General features: G+C 46.9%; 1 protein-coding gene across 4 annotated transcripts in view; it reads right to left on the bottom strand.

Annotated features, from left to right (window-relative positions):
• Ap1b1 (adaptor related protein complex 1 subunit beta 1) overlaps positions 1 to 17,386 on the bottom strand; it is a 54,497-nt gene extending 37,111 nt beyond the window's left edge. For all 4 annotated transcript variants that reach the window (XM_021210190.1, XM_021210189.1, XM_029545033.1 and 1 more), the window contains exon 1: positions 17,156 to 17,386. The gene's annotated coding sequence lies outside the window, so the exon portion shown is untranslated. The remainder of the gene's footprint in view (positions 1 to 17,155) is intronic.
• Between the last annotated feature and the right edge of the window lie 716 nt (positions 17,387 to 18,102).

The following is an 18,102-nucleotide window of genomic DNA, read 5'->3' on the forward strand; positions in this document are numbered from 1 at the left end:
AGAGAGAGAGAGAGAGAGAGAGAGAGAGAGAGAGAGAGAAAGAGAGAGAGAGAGAGAGAGAGAGAAAGAGAGAGAGAGAGAGAGAGAGAGAAGAGGACTGAGACTCTTACTATGTAGTCCTGGTATGGTAGGACTGCCTCTACTTTCTGAGTCCCGGGATTAAAGGTGTGTGCTGCTATGCCTAGCTAATAATAACTTTGTTTTTAATTTTTCAGATTTATTTTATGTGTATGTGTTTTGCCTGAATACATGTATGTGTGTATACCATGTGTGTGCCTAATGCCTGAAAAGATCAGATCCCCTGAAACTAGTGTTATGGATGGTTATGAGCCAGCATGTGGGTACCAGGAATTGAACCCAGGTCCTCTGCAAGAGCAACAGGTACTCTTAACTGCTGAGCCATTCCTCCAGTTCTTATTAATAACAACTTTAAAATAAAACTGTATGTGTCTGCATGTAAGTTCAGGTACACTCACATCTCAGCACATGTATGGGGGTCAAAGGGCCACACTAAGTACCAATTCCTGCCTTATATCTTGTTTGAGACATGATCTTTTATTTCCTGTGGTATACTGCAGGCACAATGGCCCATGTGTTTTCAGGGAGTGTCCTGTCTGAGTGTTGGGATTACAGACACATATACTACACCACATCCTAGGGATTTGAACTCAGAGTCTCATACTAGTGTGGCAAGAGCTTTACCCACTGAAGCATCTCCACAGCCTAATAGTAATTTTAAATTTTTCAAATTGTATTTTATGTGTATGAGTGTTTTGCCTGTACATATATATGCATGTGCACAGGTGTGTGCCTGGTGCCCTGAATCCCTTGGAACTAGAGTTATAGATGATTATAAATCACCCTGTGGATACTAAGTATCAAGCCCAGGCCCTCTGCTAAAGCAATGTGTTCTTAACTACTGAGCCATCTCTAACTCCTACAATACTAACTTTTTACAGGAAAGAGCAGACTACTATACTAAAGTCAGTTAACTTCATTGCTTTTTTTTTCTTAAGTTGCACTCACTGTGTGTGGGTATACACCATCTTCCAACATGGGTGTGGAAGTCAGAGGACAACTTGAAGAATTACATCCTCTCCTCCCACTGTGTGGGTCCCAGAGATAGAACTCGGGTTTATCAAGATTGGCAGCAGTGTCTTTACCTCCCGAGTCATTACGCTGGCCCCTATTTTGTTTCCAAACAAAACACAATCAACCAAACAGAATAAATACAAGCTCCTTAAGTATCATGGGATGTCATATGGATAAAGCTGTAGAGTAGAAATGCAACTCTATGTTATGGTGGTATTGGCCAGGTCAGAGGTCACAGTGGGGCTGGAAGTTCCCTGCACGTGATGAAGATTATCTGTGTCCTGATGTAGCTCACTGTGTAGCTAAGAGCTGAGCATACCACGTGCTGTGAATCACACAAACATTAAAAACAATGTCTTAACTGGATGAGGTGGCACATACCTTTAATCCCAACATTTGGGAGGCAAAGGCAAGAGGATCTCTTTGAGTTTGAGGCCAGTCTGGGAGCCTTGTCTATAAAGCAAATTTCAGGTCAGGGCTATAAAGACCCTATCATAAACAACAAACAAACAAATGAAGGAAGGAAGGAAGGAAAGAAGGAAGGAGGGAGGGAGGGAGGGAGGGGGGAGGGAAGGGGAGAGAGAGAGAGAGAGAGAGAGAGAGAGAGAGAGAGAGAGAGGAAGAAGAGAAAAGAAAAGGACTAGAGAAAGGAAAGAGAAAATGACTATATTTTAAGTCGGTAAGACGGCTCATCAGATAAATGTACTTGTCACCAAGTTTGACAAACTTAGTTCCATTCCTGAACCCCCAAAAGGGAAAAGGCAAACCTGTAGAGTTTGTCCTCTGACATCTATGGATGAACCATATTGGATAAAAAAGTAAGAAAAAGCCAGGTGGTGGTAGCCTACACCTTTCCCAGCCAGCCTGGACTACAGAGGGAGTTCCAGACAGCCAGGGCTACACAGGAAAACCCTGTCCACGAAAAAGCAAACAAACAAACAAAAAACAGTAAGAGCCAATGTTGGAGAGGAAAAGGTAGACTGGATTAAAATCCGGGGGGAGCCGGGCGGTGGTGGTGCATGCCTTTAATTCCAGCACTTGGGAGGCAGAGGCAGGCAGATTTCTGAGTTCAAGGCCAGCCTGGTCTAAAAAGTGAGTTCCAGGACAGCTAGGGCTATACAGAGAAACCCTGTCTCAAAAAACAAAACAAAACAAACAAACAAAAATCCAGGAGGGAAAAAAGCCTTTCTGTGTGGCATAAAAGCTAGCCTCAAAGCTCCAGATATAAACAGTCAGTTTTCCTGCATGACCAAAACAAAATAAAAACAAAAAGAGGCAAATTTTAAATTCAGAAAATTGTCATGACATTGACGACAAAGGCAAAATCATTTCCATAAATGGCAAAATCCACCATACCTGAGGCAGGTACAGTGGCACATGGGGTACCCGGTCCCTGGGAAACAGACCGGGAGTTTGAGGCCAGCCTAGGGCTACATAACAAGACCTTGTCACAAAACAAACAAAACCCATCAATACAAAGAGAAGAATGGAGACGCAGGTATGTAAACAGTCTACCAAATATAAGCTTTTCATACCCAGTCACAATAGAAGAGATGGAAACTGGAATTACAATCAAACGCTATTGATCAGATACGGGACTGATGAAGACCCAAAAGTCTGATAAGGTGCCATGCTGGTACAAATGCAGGAAATAAAGACCCTCATGTGGTGTCAACAAGGGTCTAAATTAGGGTCTAAACAAGGGTCTAAATCGTCTTCTACAACTCTTAGTGTGGCAGTAGCTTTCAAAACTGTAAATTCCACCTGCCTCTGCTTTCTGAGTGCTGGGATTAAAAGAATGTTCCTCTATCTCCAGCTATACATGCTTTTAAAAAGGTCTTATGTGCATGCCTGCATGTATGTATGTGCACCTTGTGTATGCCTGGTGTCTGCAGGAGACAGGGAAGGGCATGTGATCTCCTGGAACTGGAGTTACAGGTGGCTGGGAGATCAGCCAATGCTCTTACCCACCAAGACATCGTTCCAGCTCGACATGCTTTCGTTGTAACTATCAGAAACAGTCAATGGAAAGGCATGCCAGGGTCGCTATAGAAACACATGAGTATCTTTCAGGTTTCCAAGCGCATCCACTGTCCTTAAGAGGACAGAACAGTTATCAGTGGTTCCTTCCAGAAAGGAGGCTGGGTGACTAAGGGATGGGATGAGACGGACTCTTCTTTTACCCTACGCTGTAACTTGGAGACTGTGCTGTGTGTACACATCACCTATTCTAACATAAAGCAGCTGAGATTTATGGTTGGTTATATTTATCCCTAACATTGGTTCCAACAACATGCTCAGTCTGCAGCCTCAGCTTTAGTTCTCCTACCCCACACAACTTCCTACCTCTGCAGTTAGAGGGACACAGGCCTCCTGACATTAGACTTGCTCCTGATTCCAACCTCTCCACAGCCTTCTTCATGCCTCTAGTTTGAGATCTGTTCTGTTTTAATGTTGTCAACCCAATGCCTGGCACTGTGCCTGGCACATTCTAGGAGCTTACCAAATGCTGGCCAGCTCAATGAATGAAAAGGCAGGTTCCCAAGGAAGCTACAAAACCAAGGGCTCACAACAAATTCAACTCTGTGACAAGCACCAGGGACCAGGAACAGAAGGCTTTGTAGTTAACCTTCGACAGACACAGCAAGGCTGAACCAACGCCAAGATGGCTGCCAGAGTCTGGCTTTACTACAAACAGCTGGTAAATCTGACTCCGGCCTCACATTTTCCATCTGTACAACAGGTGAAGGTGGAACTTGGATGACGGAAGGAAGCTGGGGGCAGATCCTGACTCATCCAACTATAAGCCCCTGGTTTCCCTCCTCACCCGGGCCCAGGTGGCCCACAGGTCAATGCAGTTTGAAACCCAGTCAGATAACCACATTTCAGAGGTTCTGGTTTGCCACTCAGTGAAGATTTCCCCACCAATGGATGTTCTTCTGGTGTCAAACAACAGGAAGCAGAATGGGATCACTGTAAACGCATGAGACATCTTTCTAAGGGGATAAAAGAGGGAAAAGTTCAGCATGACACCAGGCAGAGCCAGTCCACCTTATAAATTTTTCCATTTATTTAAGGTTTTTTACATTGATTTGTCTGTCTCAGGGAATGTGCATGCAACAAGAGGACAACTTGCAGGAGCTGGCTCTCCCTCTACCATGTGGTGGCCAGTGCCTTTCCCACCTCACAGGCCCTGTCTGAATTCCTGAGACAGGCTACCCTGAGGCTTTGTTTTGTCAACTTGACACAAATCTAAGCATATCTAAAAGAGGTAGGCTTGAGAAAATGGCTTCCTCAGATTGTCTGTAGACAAGTCTGTAGGACATCTTATTAATGATTGTGTTGGGGAGGGCCCACCTCACTATGGGTGGTGGTCTTGGGTGTAGAAGAAAGCAGGCTGCATAATAAGCCAGTTAGCAGCACTCCTTTGTGGCTTCTGCTTCAGCTTCTGCCCTAACTTCCTTTACACTGGACTGCAGTGTGAAGTTGTAAACTGAAATAAAACCTTTCCTTCCCAAGCTGCTTAGTATTTTATCACAGCAATAAAAGGTAACTAAGAGGGCTGGAGAGATGGCTTAGCGGTTAAAGAGCACTGACTGCTCTTCCAGAGGTCCTGAGTTCAATTCCCAGCAACCACATGGTGGCTCACAACCATCTGTAATGGGGATCCAATGCCCTCTTCTAGTGTGTCTCACATACATGAAATAAATAAATAGATCTTTAAAAAAAAAAAAAGAATAAAGAAAAAAGAAAGAAAGAAAAGTAACCAAGAAATAGAACTCCCTTATGTAGGTCAGGCTAGCCTCAAACTCATGATTCTTTTGCCTCAGCTGACCGACAGGATTACAGGGATACCACCATGCTCAGTTTATTAAGTCTTCAGGAGGAAGGAAGACCATAACACTCTGAGGAGGAAAGTGTTCCATTGTTCACAAGGGACACTGGCCAGCGGTAGGCCTTTCTTCCTTCCAGGCCATGCAATCTCTGCACTGAGAAGGTTTGAGGATGGCATGCATGTACACGCACTCAACACTGAGGGCACTTGGTGAGCTGATGAGGGAGCTGATCAGCAAAACAGACAGAGATGAGAACAGCGTAAGGTCTGACTCAGGTGCAGCCCCACTTCTGAACACATGGGTATATAGGCAGGGAAACTGGCCTCTGAAGGTCTCTGCCGGAGCTTTAACTGTTCCATCCTTTCCTGATGACAGCTGCTCAGAAACCTGTCACATGGATAGATGGATCTCAAAGACAATGAGGAGTAAGTCAGAATGGACACAGAGGTCCACACCTGCAATCCTAGTTCTCAGGAGGCTGAGGAACAAGGATCATGGATTCCAGGTCAGCCTGGATTCTCTAGCGAGACCCTGTCTCAGAAAAAGAAAAGAAAGGAGAAAGGCTAAGAAGGAGGGGGACTGCAAAGGAGCGTTCTTTAGCCAAGAAGCAAGCCCAGCTGGTAGAGCGCTTACCAAGTTATCATGAAGGCCTGAGGTCTCCAGAGCTCAGGGAAGAAAGCTGGTGCTGCCCTTGTGACCACCAGGTGGACCCCTGGAGCTTACCGACCAGGCAAACTAGACTAGTTAATGAGTTCCAGGCCTGTGAGAAACTATCTCAAAGATCCAGATGGCTAACACTCGAGGGACAATACCTCCAAGTTGACCTCTGACCTGTACAGGCACGTAACTGTATCCATACATTCATCCAGCACATACACGGAAATACACACAATGGAGGACTAGAGTGGGGTTGCCGTTTTTCCTCACCTAAGACAGAAGAGCTGGAGTGTGCTCAGCTCTTTCAGCTGTCTCAAGGACAGAGACTGGCTTATCTCACCAATGTCCCCTGCCTAACTGTGACCCTCCTGTGAGGCTGAGCAGGATTCCAGGCACTTCTCCACATCTGAGAACCTTTCATCTGACTCAGTGTTCCTAGTGGTGTTGGTGGCTGAATCCAGTGTCGTACCTACAAAGCAAACTCTACCCAAGAGCTACTCACACCCAACAGTCTTTATAAAGGAAACGGCTCCTCCCAGGTGAGCACCAACACCCATTTTAAGGACAGGGAAACAGGGAAGACTAACTCCAAGACCAAAAGGCAAGTTGTCAGCGGACAAAGCACTTCAGACTGTCTCTCTGAGACAATGTGGTCTCCAGACTCATACAAACAGGCTCTTTCAAGTCAGCTCAGCAGCTATGAGAAAATGTTCCATGTTCTTCAGGCTTGGCATGAAATGCAGAACAAAGTCAGTGATTACAGAAGTATGACAAACAGACATACACTGTGGGCCAGACCCCACACGGAATTTTTAATTTAGTCCTCATGGGGTTGGTAAGATGACTCAGCTGGTAAAGGTGCTTGCCACAAGTCTGGTGAACTGAGCTGGCTCCCAGGACCCATGTGGTGGAGAGAGAGAAAAAAATCCCATAAGTTGTCCTCTGACTTCCACACACTGTATAACAAAAGTATTAATTAAAAATTCCATCGTCAGGCTGGTGAGGTGGCTCAGCGGTTAAGAGCACCAACTGCTCTTCCGGAGTCCAGTTCAAATCCCAGCAACCACGTGGTGGCTCACAACCATCCATAATGAGAAACAAATAAAAAACCTATGGCCCAGAGCAAGGCCCAGAGTGAGAGGGGCCAGAGCAAGGAGGGGAAAGGGAAGGAGAAAAAAAAAAATCCATCTTCATAACATCTGTGAAGAAGATTTTAACAATAGCACAGGTTCACAGATAAGGAAAACTGAGGCCAAGAGAGGTTAAGGTATTTGTTTGGAGTCACACAGTTAGAAAGCAATAAAGCCAACACCCTCTAACACTGTCACATGAGGAGGTCCCACTCAGTCCAGGGAGGCAAATACTCTTCTCTGAATGAAGCCCTGGTAGAATTGAATACAGGTCAGGCTAAAGGGTACAGGATACAAGCTGCCACAAATACCAGCAAAATTCCTCAGATGTTGAATAGCAGGCAACGTTAGGCCCCATCTACCTACTAAAACAGCAGGAACAGCAGGTTTGGTGACATGGCTAGTAAAAGCCTGTCTGGATGAGCTTGCCAAGCTGTGAGTCTCTTGGGATTTGGATGAGAACTGATTAATCAAAGCCATCTCTGGAGGCTCATAGTAATTAAAAGCTTCAAAGTGAAAGGACCCAAAGGTAGAAAAGTACCACACGCAAGCAAAAGTTCTTCATCAGCATCAGCCTCGAGCCTCACTTCAGAATCAGGGGTCAGTTTCCCAGTAATCTACCAACAGAGCCGCATCCTCTGGATTACAACAAAACAAAACAAATAACCCTGCCAGGCAGGTGGTGGACACGCCTTTGAGCCCAGCACTTAGACAGAGGCAGATGGATCTCTGAGTTACAGGACAGCCAGAGCTACATAGTAAGACCCTGTTTTAGAAAATAAAACTAAATAATAAAAACAAAATAAAACAAAATAAACAAATTAGTTAGAACTTCTTTGGGACAATACTCATGTTAATTAAAATAAGAAAGAAACCAGAGAAACAAGGCTTATTGCAATCTCTGTTCTCCCACCCACTTTCTAGAGAATTGTGGCCATCCATTCAGCAGGCAGTGTGGAGCGCCATCCACTGCAGGCCTGGGACTATGCCCATGTGCAAGTTGTATACAGTAGGTCAAAAATAGAATGGTAGAGGATAGGAGGGTGACCCTGCCCTTCAGAAAAATTGTGACCAAAGCTCCAAGGGGAGCCCTGAGATGGGTGGAGCATCAGGGAAGTTCTCTAAGGTGAAGGGAAGACTGGGCAGCTATGGAAAGATGGGTGACAGGGAGAATACTCACTCAACACATCCCAGTGTAACAAGGCAGGGAGGGACCTGAGAACTGTGGAGCTGCCAATGCTGCTAGAAGCAGGCTCCAACTCATTTCACTGTCATGGTAATCCACTTAAAACAAGGGCCAGGACGCCAAGAAGAGAACACCATGTTCAAACCCAAAGAAGCCCATGGATTAAGGAGTTAAGTGACAAGGGCAATTATTCTCCTTAATATATAAAAAGCCACCACTAAGCCAAATATGGTGACACATGCACGTGGGAAGTAGAGCCAAGAGGAATGGAGTTTAAGGCCTGGGCTGGGCTACACAGCCAGGCCATATCACAAAACAGAGACCTGGGAGAAGAGATGAGCAAACGAGCTTAAAGAAGGAAGTAAAGGCTCGGGGATGGCCTTGGAGGCCAGTGTGGTGGCCTCTGCCAGCAGAAGACACAAAGTCTTGTCAAATATCAAGTGGCATCTGCCACTGCCCAGCAATGCCACCTTCCAGACATTTTCTTCCCTTGCATGCCAGGAACTCACTCTGCTTTCTCCTCCAACCCTGCTGGCCGTGCCTTCTCCTTTGCTTTGCCCCTTCCTCCCCTTCCACAGGAGACCTGAGGGGCTCATGCCCAATCCTCTCCCCTTCTCCATCTACACTATCTCACCTCTGGCGATCGCATCCACGCTCTGACAACTCACACTTAGTACCTCTGATTCCAACTCTCACTGCATCTCCCAGTTCAATTAGCCAGGCCTCCTAACTGATGCTAGCTCCATTCAAAGGTCTTTATAACTAGCAGGGGCTCAAACAGCACAAGATCACAACTACCCTCTGGCAGCCTTTCCTCCTCAAACACTGTTACCCTGCAGTGTTCACCATCCATTTTCTACCAACACCGCGGACTAAAACCTCAGTTTCTTGATTGTAGAGGAATTTAAATACAGCAATATGGCCGATCTGACATGGAATCATATCCAAAGACCTTCTAGGTCTGTGTGATCTGGCTGGAGTGCCACATGTTTAATCTCTCTGGCTAGAATACAGACAGACCGTACCCAAACAATGAAAGTACGGTCAGTTTGTAGAAGGAAGCAGCCATGTTTGAAAGTGATGTCTAACTGAGAGGTAGACAAAGTGATGAATGAGAGAAAGATTTAACAGAATGAGCCAGAGATAGGATATGCTCAACCCTCAGGAGTGGAGAAGCTGAGAGTCAGTGCAGTGAGTTCCTTCCTGAGTTCATGCAATTCACTGCAGGTCAGCAGAGGCGGTTAAAGCCAGAGAGTAAGAAGGAGCCAGAAAATTAAAACAAATTGCCAGAGCTAGTGTGAGGCCAAGCAGAACAATTCAGTGAGACGCTAAGAGAAGCCAGATTGAATCAGTTAGACTGGAGAGGAGTTTGAGCCACAACAGCTAAGATGAACCAACCAACTAGAGTTCAGGAAGAGCTAGAAAGGATGAGCTTATCATTCATCAGTAAATCTCCAAAACAATTAACATCTGATACACGTCATCACATCTGCTCCCATACCCCATAACTGGGAATTGGACAACCTAGGTCCTCTTCAAGATCCATTCTAACCACTGAGCCACCTCTTCAGCCCAGGCTTCCTTTCTAATCTACAATCTGTCTACTTTGCTAGGAAGACCTTTTCTCTGGATAGCTTCATGTCTTGGATCTTATTCCTTTTGAGTCTTGGCTCAGACGTCACTTTCTTTTTTATAAAGACACGGTCTCTCTCTGTAGTCCTGGCTGTTCTGGAGCTTGCTATATAGACGAGGCTGGCCTAAGCTCAGGGGCCTCCCAAATGCTGGGGTTAAAGACACCATACCCAGCTGTTACCTTATTCTTGAGGTTTCTTACTTGATTTCATAGCTCTCGCTCTCTCCCTCTCTCTCACACACACATACAGTATACATATGTAGACTGAGGAAGCCAGGTGTGGTGGAGCACGCCTTTAATCCCAGCACTCAGAGGCAGAGGCAGGTGGATTTCTGAGTTCGAGGCCAGCCTGGTCTACAGAGTGAGTTCTAAGACAGCCAGGGCTACACAAAGAAACCCTGTCTTGAACCCCCCCCCCCAAAAAAAAAAAGATCAGGGGATATCTTAGAGAAATTAGAAATTGGTTCTCTTCTTCTACCATGTGGAGTGCCAGCAGAATCAAATTCAGATTGTCAGGTATGGTGGCAAGTGCCTTTATCCACTCAACTATCTTGTCAGCCCTACCTTAGCTCTTTTATTATTAATGTTTTTTAGTCAGGATCTCAAAACATAGCCTTGGCTGGCCTAGAACTTGCTAGTAGACCAGGCTGGCCTTTAACTCACAGAGTTCTGCCTCCCAAGTACTTGGAGTTGTCGGATCAAAGGTGTACATCACCACACACATCCCATGACTGTTTTTAGACAAGGTCTTATTATTTAGCTCAGGCGGGCCTGGGACTCACTAGTGGCCCAGGATAGCCTTGGATTTATGGTCTCAGTGCTGGGTTACAGGGTTGTACTATTATGCCTAGCTGGCCGCTTTATCTAAAGTAGTAAACCTCTTCAATCCCCTACACTGTCTAACCCTCTTTCCTATTTTTTTCTTTTGAAGTGTTACGCATTATAAACAGTACTTATAGCAACTATTTCTTCTTCCACAATGCAGATTTCATGAGAGCTAGGACTTAGATTAGCTCACTACTGTATTCCTACCTCTTGCATCAAGCGAACAGGTGCTCAGCACACACTGATAACTAATGCTCAACTCTTAGGGAAAGTTCATGTTTTGTAAACCAGTCTCAAACTACTGTTGACTATTGTGAAATGGAAAATGCCAGACCACCAAGCTCATTTCACAGCCAGTAAGAAGGTTAAACATACAAATCAGAGAGAAGAAATGGCACAGAGGAGATGACCAGACGGCAACATCTTAGATGGGGGAAATGGGCTGAGAGGAGAGCTCAATGAGAAAGCATCTGGCTAGCATGCCCGAGCCAGAGGTTCCATCCATCCTCAGGACCACAAAAACTTAATTAAAAATACATACTTGTGGTAGTTTCAGTGTATAGGCTTAGATGTTTGAATGCCTGGTCCCTAGTTGGTGGAACTATTTGGGAGCTATTAGGAGGAGTGGCCTTGTTGGAGGAGGTGTGTCACTGGGGATGGGCTTTGAGGTTTCAAAAGCCCACACCATTTCCAACTAGCTCTCTCTCTACCTCGTGCTTGAGGATCAGTTGTGAGCTCTCAGCTACTGCTCAAGCCCATGCCTGCCTTCTGCCATGCTCCCTACCATGATGGTCATGGACTCTAACCCTTTGGAATGCTGAGTCCCCAGATTAAATGCTTCCTTTCATAAACTGCCTTGGTCATGGTGTCTCTTCACAGTAATTGAAAAGTAACTCAGACAACAACAAAATGGAGCAGAGACATGTTCAGGCCCCTTTCTTCAGTGAGGCAGGCCATAACCTGTTCCTGCAGGCTCAGAGTGTACATATCCTAAGAGGCGGAGCACCGTGCCATGGCCGCACTGAGAGCATCACCAGGCCCTCAAGGATCTCAGACCATCGGGCCCTCAGTGCCTCTGTACTTGCTGATCCTACCAGGATTATCCTCTCCTGCCCTAGTATGGCTGCTCCAATTTATCCTTCAAATCTCAGCTTAGATGACATCACTTTAAAGACACATTCCCTGCATCTACTACTTAAGAAGGTATTTATATGCTACTCTCTAGTATTTCTATACATGTGCACATTCACCAAGGACCTACCATGACCTGGAAGCCGTTTATGTGTACTGAAGGAAAGAGAAATCTTTGCAGACAAGCAAGATTAAGATTAAAACAAAAACAAAACAACAAAAGACAGAGCTGGCAAAAAAAAAAAAAAAAGAAAGAAAGAAAAAAAAAAGAAAGAAAGAAAAGAAAAAGAAAAAGAAAAAAGGAAGGAAAAAAGAAAAGGAAAGGAAAAGAAAGAAAAGAAAAAAGGCAGGAGCAGAGGCCAGCAAGCACGGAGCAGGAGGAAAGGAGGTTGGAATTTGACTAGTGCCACAGAAGGCCTCCATGAGGTGAAGAATGTTTGGAAAACATCACCAAAGGGAACAGCTGGGGCTAGGCACGGGGCTCAGTAACAAGAGGAGAAGCTCAGCAAGCATGAGGTCCCTGGTCCTAGGCCCACCAGCAGAGCAGAAGTGAGAGCGTGCCCGGTGTGTCTGAGGAGAGTGGATGGATGGGCAATGAGGGCACACTGAATGGGACTGGGCACTGGGTGTCAGAAGAATAGTTTGCCATTGTGGGCTTTACCCTGCTGTAGTGGAATCCTGACACAGGTATACATGTGCATCTTAAGATGCTAGGAGTCCATTTTAATGGGCTCTGGCTGCTATGTCTTCTGTTTTCCTCATACCCTATTAGTTTTGTATTAAGGCACTTGTTTTCTATTTCTGCTTTGTCTCTCCTACAAGAGAAAGCACACTATGGCAGAAACTAAGTCTGGCTTGTTTACCTACTGGTACATTCCAGTGCCAGACTCTAGTGGGTCTCAATAAACATTGAATGAATGAATGCTAGACTTAGAAAGTCTCTGTTGCCAAAATCAGAACACCAAGCACTTCAACTGTTCAACATCAAGAATGAAGATGGAAGCAGATCCAACAGCTAGTGATACAAAAACTGTCTACTTCAAAGAGCTTAAAACCAAAAAGCAGTCAGGGTGTGGTTAAAAGTACATGCTGCCCAAGTCTATTCCTGTATATAACACAGCTGGGTAAGTATTAAAACAAACACCGAAGCACTGTCTCTAAAGCTTTTGAGGAAAGGGTCAGTGAGATGGCTCAGTGGGTAACAGTATTTGTCTGGTAGCCTGATTTAAGCCCTGAATGGGACCTTGATGGTGTCAGAAGAGAACCCACTCCCAAAAGTTGTTTTCTGATTCTTACTGGCCATGGCAACAGTGTCCCTGGACCTACACAAAATAAATCTAATTAAAGGTTTTTAAGGGTTCCGTGGATTAAAGGCATTTGCTGCCCCAGGTTCAGTTCCCAATACCCACAAAACAGCTTACAAGTATTTGTAACTCTAGTCCCAGGGGCCCTATTGATCTACTCTGGCGTCCAAGAGCACCAAACTCACACACGCCACACAGACATGTATGCAGGTAGCCATCACATAACTTTTTAAAAAAAGCTTTTGAGGACTGGGAATATAAGTAAGAGGTGGTCTGCTTTCCTGGTGTGTATAAGGTCGAGGTTTATCCCCAGTTCTAAAAAACTAAAACCAATCAGAGCTGGTGAGAGAGCCCCGTGGGCAGAGGCATTTGTTGCTAAGCCTGACAATCTGGGTGTGATCTCTGGCACTGAGCTCCCATGGCAGGAGAGAGCCAGGTCCTGGAGTTGTCATTTGCCATGCACAGGTGCCCAGTGGCACACACACACAGAGAGAATGTAAAATAAGAAATTTTGAAGTATGATCCCCCCATTTTATCTTCTTCCTCAACTCCAGTTGATACTTAGGGTACACTAAGAGAACCAGATTGGAACCTGGGAGGGATCAGTGACTATAATATCCTAGCTAATGGACTCTGAACTTCTGCAGTCTACCAGCTATACCAACCCTTAAATAGAAGGGTCCTCCCAACTTTAGAGACCATCCTATTAGAGGTCCAGCCCAAGGGTGAAGACAACGGAGCTTCAAATCTGGAACCATAGCCAAGCCTCTGACCCCACTAGCTAACAGGATTCATCCTGGAATCAGAGGTTGACAAAGCTAAAACCGGTCAACACATGAGGAATCCAAACATCAGCCAACACGAATGAAGGTCTGCCATCTCCCTGTCCCCCAGACTCTGCTCAGGCACGCTGCTGACGGGGAACAGCAATGGAAGCATGAAGCACATAAGTCCCTCTAACAGTCACACTTTCCCTATCCCTCTGGGATGGCATGAGGACGCACAGAACATCACCTGGAGCCCTCACAATGTAACGGAATATTCATTCATTTGATCTTTCCCCAGACACTTATCAAACATCGCCATGTGCCTCACTAGATGCTGGACACACAGTTTAGGCAAGTGCTTGCAAAGGACTAAGAGATCTTTACTAAGAAGGCAGTCAAGTAAGCAGACAATTACATTCACTGTGATCACTGACACAGGACACTAGAGGGCGACAGTCCAGCAAAGGAGCCCCGGCAGGAGCAGCAGGTGTGGGCTGTGCACAGACAGAAGAGCAAGTAGCGAAGACAAGCACAGGTGCGGCTTGCAGAGGTGGCACGTCTGAGTGTGACTGGGCGGTCAAAGAGTACATAGAATGAGAAGCTGAAGATGGAGAGCCAGGTAGAAGCTAAGCCTGTAAGGGCTTGGATGCTACGCTAAAGTTAGCTCCAGCTGAGGGCAGGGAGGAGCCACTGACAGAGTCTAAGGAGGGTTTCTCTGTGCAGCCCTGACTGTCCTAGAACTCACTCTGTAGACTAAGCTGGTTACAAGCTCACAGATCTGCTTGCCTCTGCCTCCCAAGGGCTGGGATTAAATTAAATTAAATTAAAATCATGAGCCACCAAACCTGGTGAAGTAGTATTTATTTTTTTTAAATTTCCCCAATTTTCTCCCTAGAGTATTTTTCCTCTCTGTAAAGTGATAAAAATCAGAAGAAGAAGAAAAAGAAGGAGGAGGAAGAGGAGGAGAGGAAGGAAGGAATAAATAAATCTCTTCTGGTTGTGATAATCTCAGCAGCATATCTTAGGGAAAAAGACCTGTTGAGAAACAGAAGTGCCTTCGAGGGACAAGCACCCCTCAGCCAACTATGAAGCCTAAGCAAACCATGCCTGCTTCCTGTCAGCACTGCAGGCTCGGGTGCCGGCATGGGGGAAGTGAGCAGTCAGATATGCAGAAGATGAAAGTCCAACCCAGCCCAGCTGGACCCACAACGAACTGTTCTCAACTACTTTTAGGAAGAGAAGTGAGAAGAGCGGGAGAGGTCCTTAGTATTTAAAGGTCTAGTTGGAGAAGAAAGCAATAAGGAACCTCACAGGGCAGACAGCCTTTCTCAGACGCAGGACCCAACAGGTACCACGGCTTAGGGTCAATAGTAATATGCTCTGCAAGATATCCTCACCCAACACCTCAGACACTGGAGGTGGCTCAGCGGGGTTTTCTTAGGATTATTCTGAAACAAGGCCTTTTTCTGTAGCCATGGCTGGTACTTACCATGCAGTGATCTGCTTCTGTAAGGGCTTGGATGCTACGCTAAAGTTAGCTCCAGCTGAGGGCAAGGAGGAACCACTGACAGAGTTCCAAGGAGAGTTTCTTGGCTGCCTCCTCCTACCCCAGCTTCATGAGTGCTGGCTGGGGTTACAGGCATGGACCACCACGTCTCCCCAAAAACCCTTATTTTTCTTGATGCTGGGAATAGAAACCGGCCTTGCAAACGCTGGCGAAGTGCTCTACCACTTTATCTACATATTTTATTAGGATAGAAACCCAGCTAAGTGAGTTATCCAGGTCACACAACTGGGAAGCTGCTGACCTGGGGCTAGAGCCAGGAGCCGACTGGCAGGGAGTCAGAGTGCTCATTCCACCGGACCTCTAAGCCCTTCAGACTACCCGGTGTAAAGCTTCCAGTCACCCCACACTCATCAGATGATCTCTACAGAGTCACTGAAGGTCTGATTCTCAGGGACGAGCAAAGCCCTCTTGGCAGTTCCTAAGATGCAAAGGGACTGGTGGGCTCCATTCAGGTCAGAGCAGGGCTCTGTTTATGCCCCTACAAGTTGCTTTATCTTCAATTATCCCTTGGAAGGGTAGGGATAAGGGGACGATATTAAGTTTCTGTGAATTCAATGGTACTAGAAAAATATCACAGAGCTCATGACAGACAGACAGACAGACAGACAGACAGACAGACAGATGAGCTAGCTGGGTGTGGTGGTTCAGCTCGGGAGACTGAAGCAAGAGGGCTGCTATGAATTCAAGACACATGAGATCCTGACCAGACTGGGACAGAGTGAGACTGGCAAAAAAAAAAAAAAAAGGCAATTAATGTAACATTTTTACTTACTACTTTTTCCAAAAGCACAAGGAAAGTTTCACAGGCTCATTACAGTTAGTTGCACTCAAGAGGAAGTAGGAAGATAGTAAGTCTCTCTTGTGTTGCTGTCAGGGAAACTAAGGCATAAGGAAAGAGCAACAAAATGTCTCCAAAGGAAAAGAGGCTCAAGCCCCAGGTACCAAGTCGCCTTCCCATCTCCCAGGCAGACCAGTCATCCCAGGCACCATGACAGGCCAAAGCCCGGTCCTGTGGGTCTGTTCCTCTAGAACCTAGGACCAAAAGATCCCCTAAGGGGTCCCGTTGGTCCCCTCTTTACTGCAAAAGGAATAAAGTGCAAACGGGATGAAGGGGATGTCGATGTCAGCTCCAAGAATGGCCCATTTGGGTCTTACAGCTCCCAATAGGCAGGAAGACCTTCAGACTCTTGCCCTGAGAGCCAAAACACTGACCGCAACAACCGCCTAATGAAAGTGTATCAGACGCTCCCCCTAAACATCGGACCAGACGACTGGCGAGAAGGCTGCATCCTGACACCAACCCAAACAATATACTGGCGACAATATATCAAGTCACTCCTAGACCCCCCCCAAGCCAGCTCCAGGTACCTTTGTCCCCGAGCTTTGATGGTCTCTGGAGACCTACATAGGAAGCCTGCTTTTGCCTCTACTACTCGAATGACCTTCTGTGTGGGATTTAACCTCCCGTGCCTCTGAGTCCTCGAGAGTAAGAGAGGGAAAGCAACAGCAGCTACCTTACAGAGGCCGCCGTGAGCTCGGCACACAAAGTGCTTAGCACAGAGGTTCGAAGTCAAGAAGGGCTGGAGAACCAGTGACAAGACATTCTTGTGGTGTTAGAACTAAGACAAGTGTCCCCATTCCGTCAACGTGTCCCCGAGGATCCAAAGGACGAGGGGCGGGCGGCAGAAGGGCCATTTCTAGATGTTTGCCCCGTTTTGGGGGGCGGCGGGTAAGAGAGAAGGTCCTGAGCGAGCAGGCCTGAGGTTGGCCGAGGAGTGGGAAGGGACAAGCGGGGCGCAGGGGAGGCCTAAGTGCAGGAGTCACTCGGAACAGGGCTGCGGACCGGGGATGACGGAGCCGTCGGGAATGAATGAGCACGCAGGCCTTTCACCTTCGCCCCCTCCGGCTCGCACCCCTCCAGCGCGGCGTCCTCCCCGTGACCTCTGACCTCGAGGACCCCCCTCACCTCCGACCCCTTCGGGTTTTATTTTTTTTTCCCTATCTTGCCGGGCTGCCTTTTTCCTCACCCACAAATCCAAACGGCTCCGGGTGCCGCGGCTCGGCTCGCTTCAGCAGCAAAATGTCCGCAGCCTCCGCCTCCCGCTCCTCGGGTGCGTCGCAGCAGCCGGCCACCCCAAGCCCCACGGCTGTCACCTGCCGAGCGGAAGTGAGAGGAGGCCCGTGCGCGGAACTTCCGGTGGACGCATACCCCGCGGGCGGGGTCGAGGGTGCAACCCGGCGGGAGGGGCTGGGGACCTGTTGGGCGGGGCCTTGTGGGATGGGCGGGGCTTTAGCAGGGCCCGCCTCTACGAGACTTGCGGGCCTGGGCGGGCCAAGCGGCTAAGGCAGGCTGGGATGTCCTTGCTCGAATCCCTGGCCAGGCTCCCTCTCAAGCACCCTGACATCGAAAGGGTCTTGGAAGACTTTAAAGTCCGGAAGTTGTCATTGGTAAAATATTTTTGATAAAGTGTCTTGGTTTTTAAAAACAGGATTTGCATGAGATTACAGCTGACCTTTCTCAGCCCAGAGAAGAATGTTGAAGAGACAGCCTGTTTCCCAAGATTATCTGTCTTACTCGAAGCAGACAATTCGAGGAAAGGGAGACCGCAAACCTGCACATAGCCCCTACAACTGCATGAACTTCCTCAGCCCAAGTCTGCCCCCACGCCCGCTTCTTATAAAGGGTCTCAGCCAGCTTTTCTCCTGCTAGACCCTCCATTCCCTCGAGCGAGGCCGCTGTATAGCAAGGTCCCCTGAGAGTGAGTGAGCACTAGATAGTTAGCAACTAACTGAACCATGTCCCTAGACTTCAGTATATCAGCTCTTTATACAGTATCTACTCTGTGTTACGTATTATATAAGTCATTCAGCAACATCTTTTTTTGTTGTTTTTTAAATTATTTTATTAGATATTTTCTTCATTTACATTTCAAATGCTACCCCAAAAGTCCCCTATACCCTCCCCCCGCCCTGC

This window comes from Mus pahari, chromosome 13 (genome assembly GCF_900095145.1).
Source record: "Mus pahari chromosome 13, PAHARI_EIJ_v1.1, whole genome shotgun sequence".
Classification (NCBI taxonomy): Eukaryota; Metazoa; Chordata; class Mammalia; order Rodentia; family Muridae; genus Mus; species Mus pahari.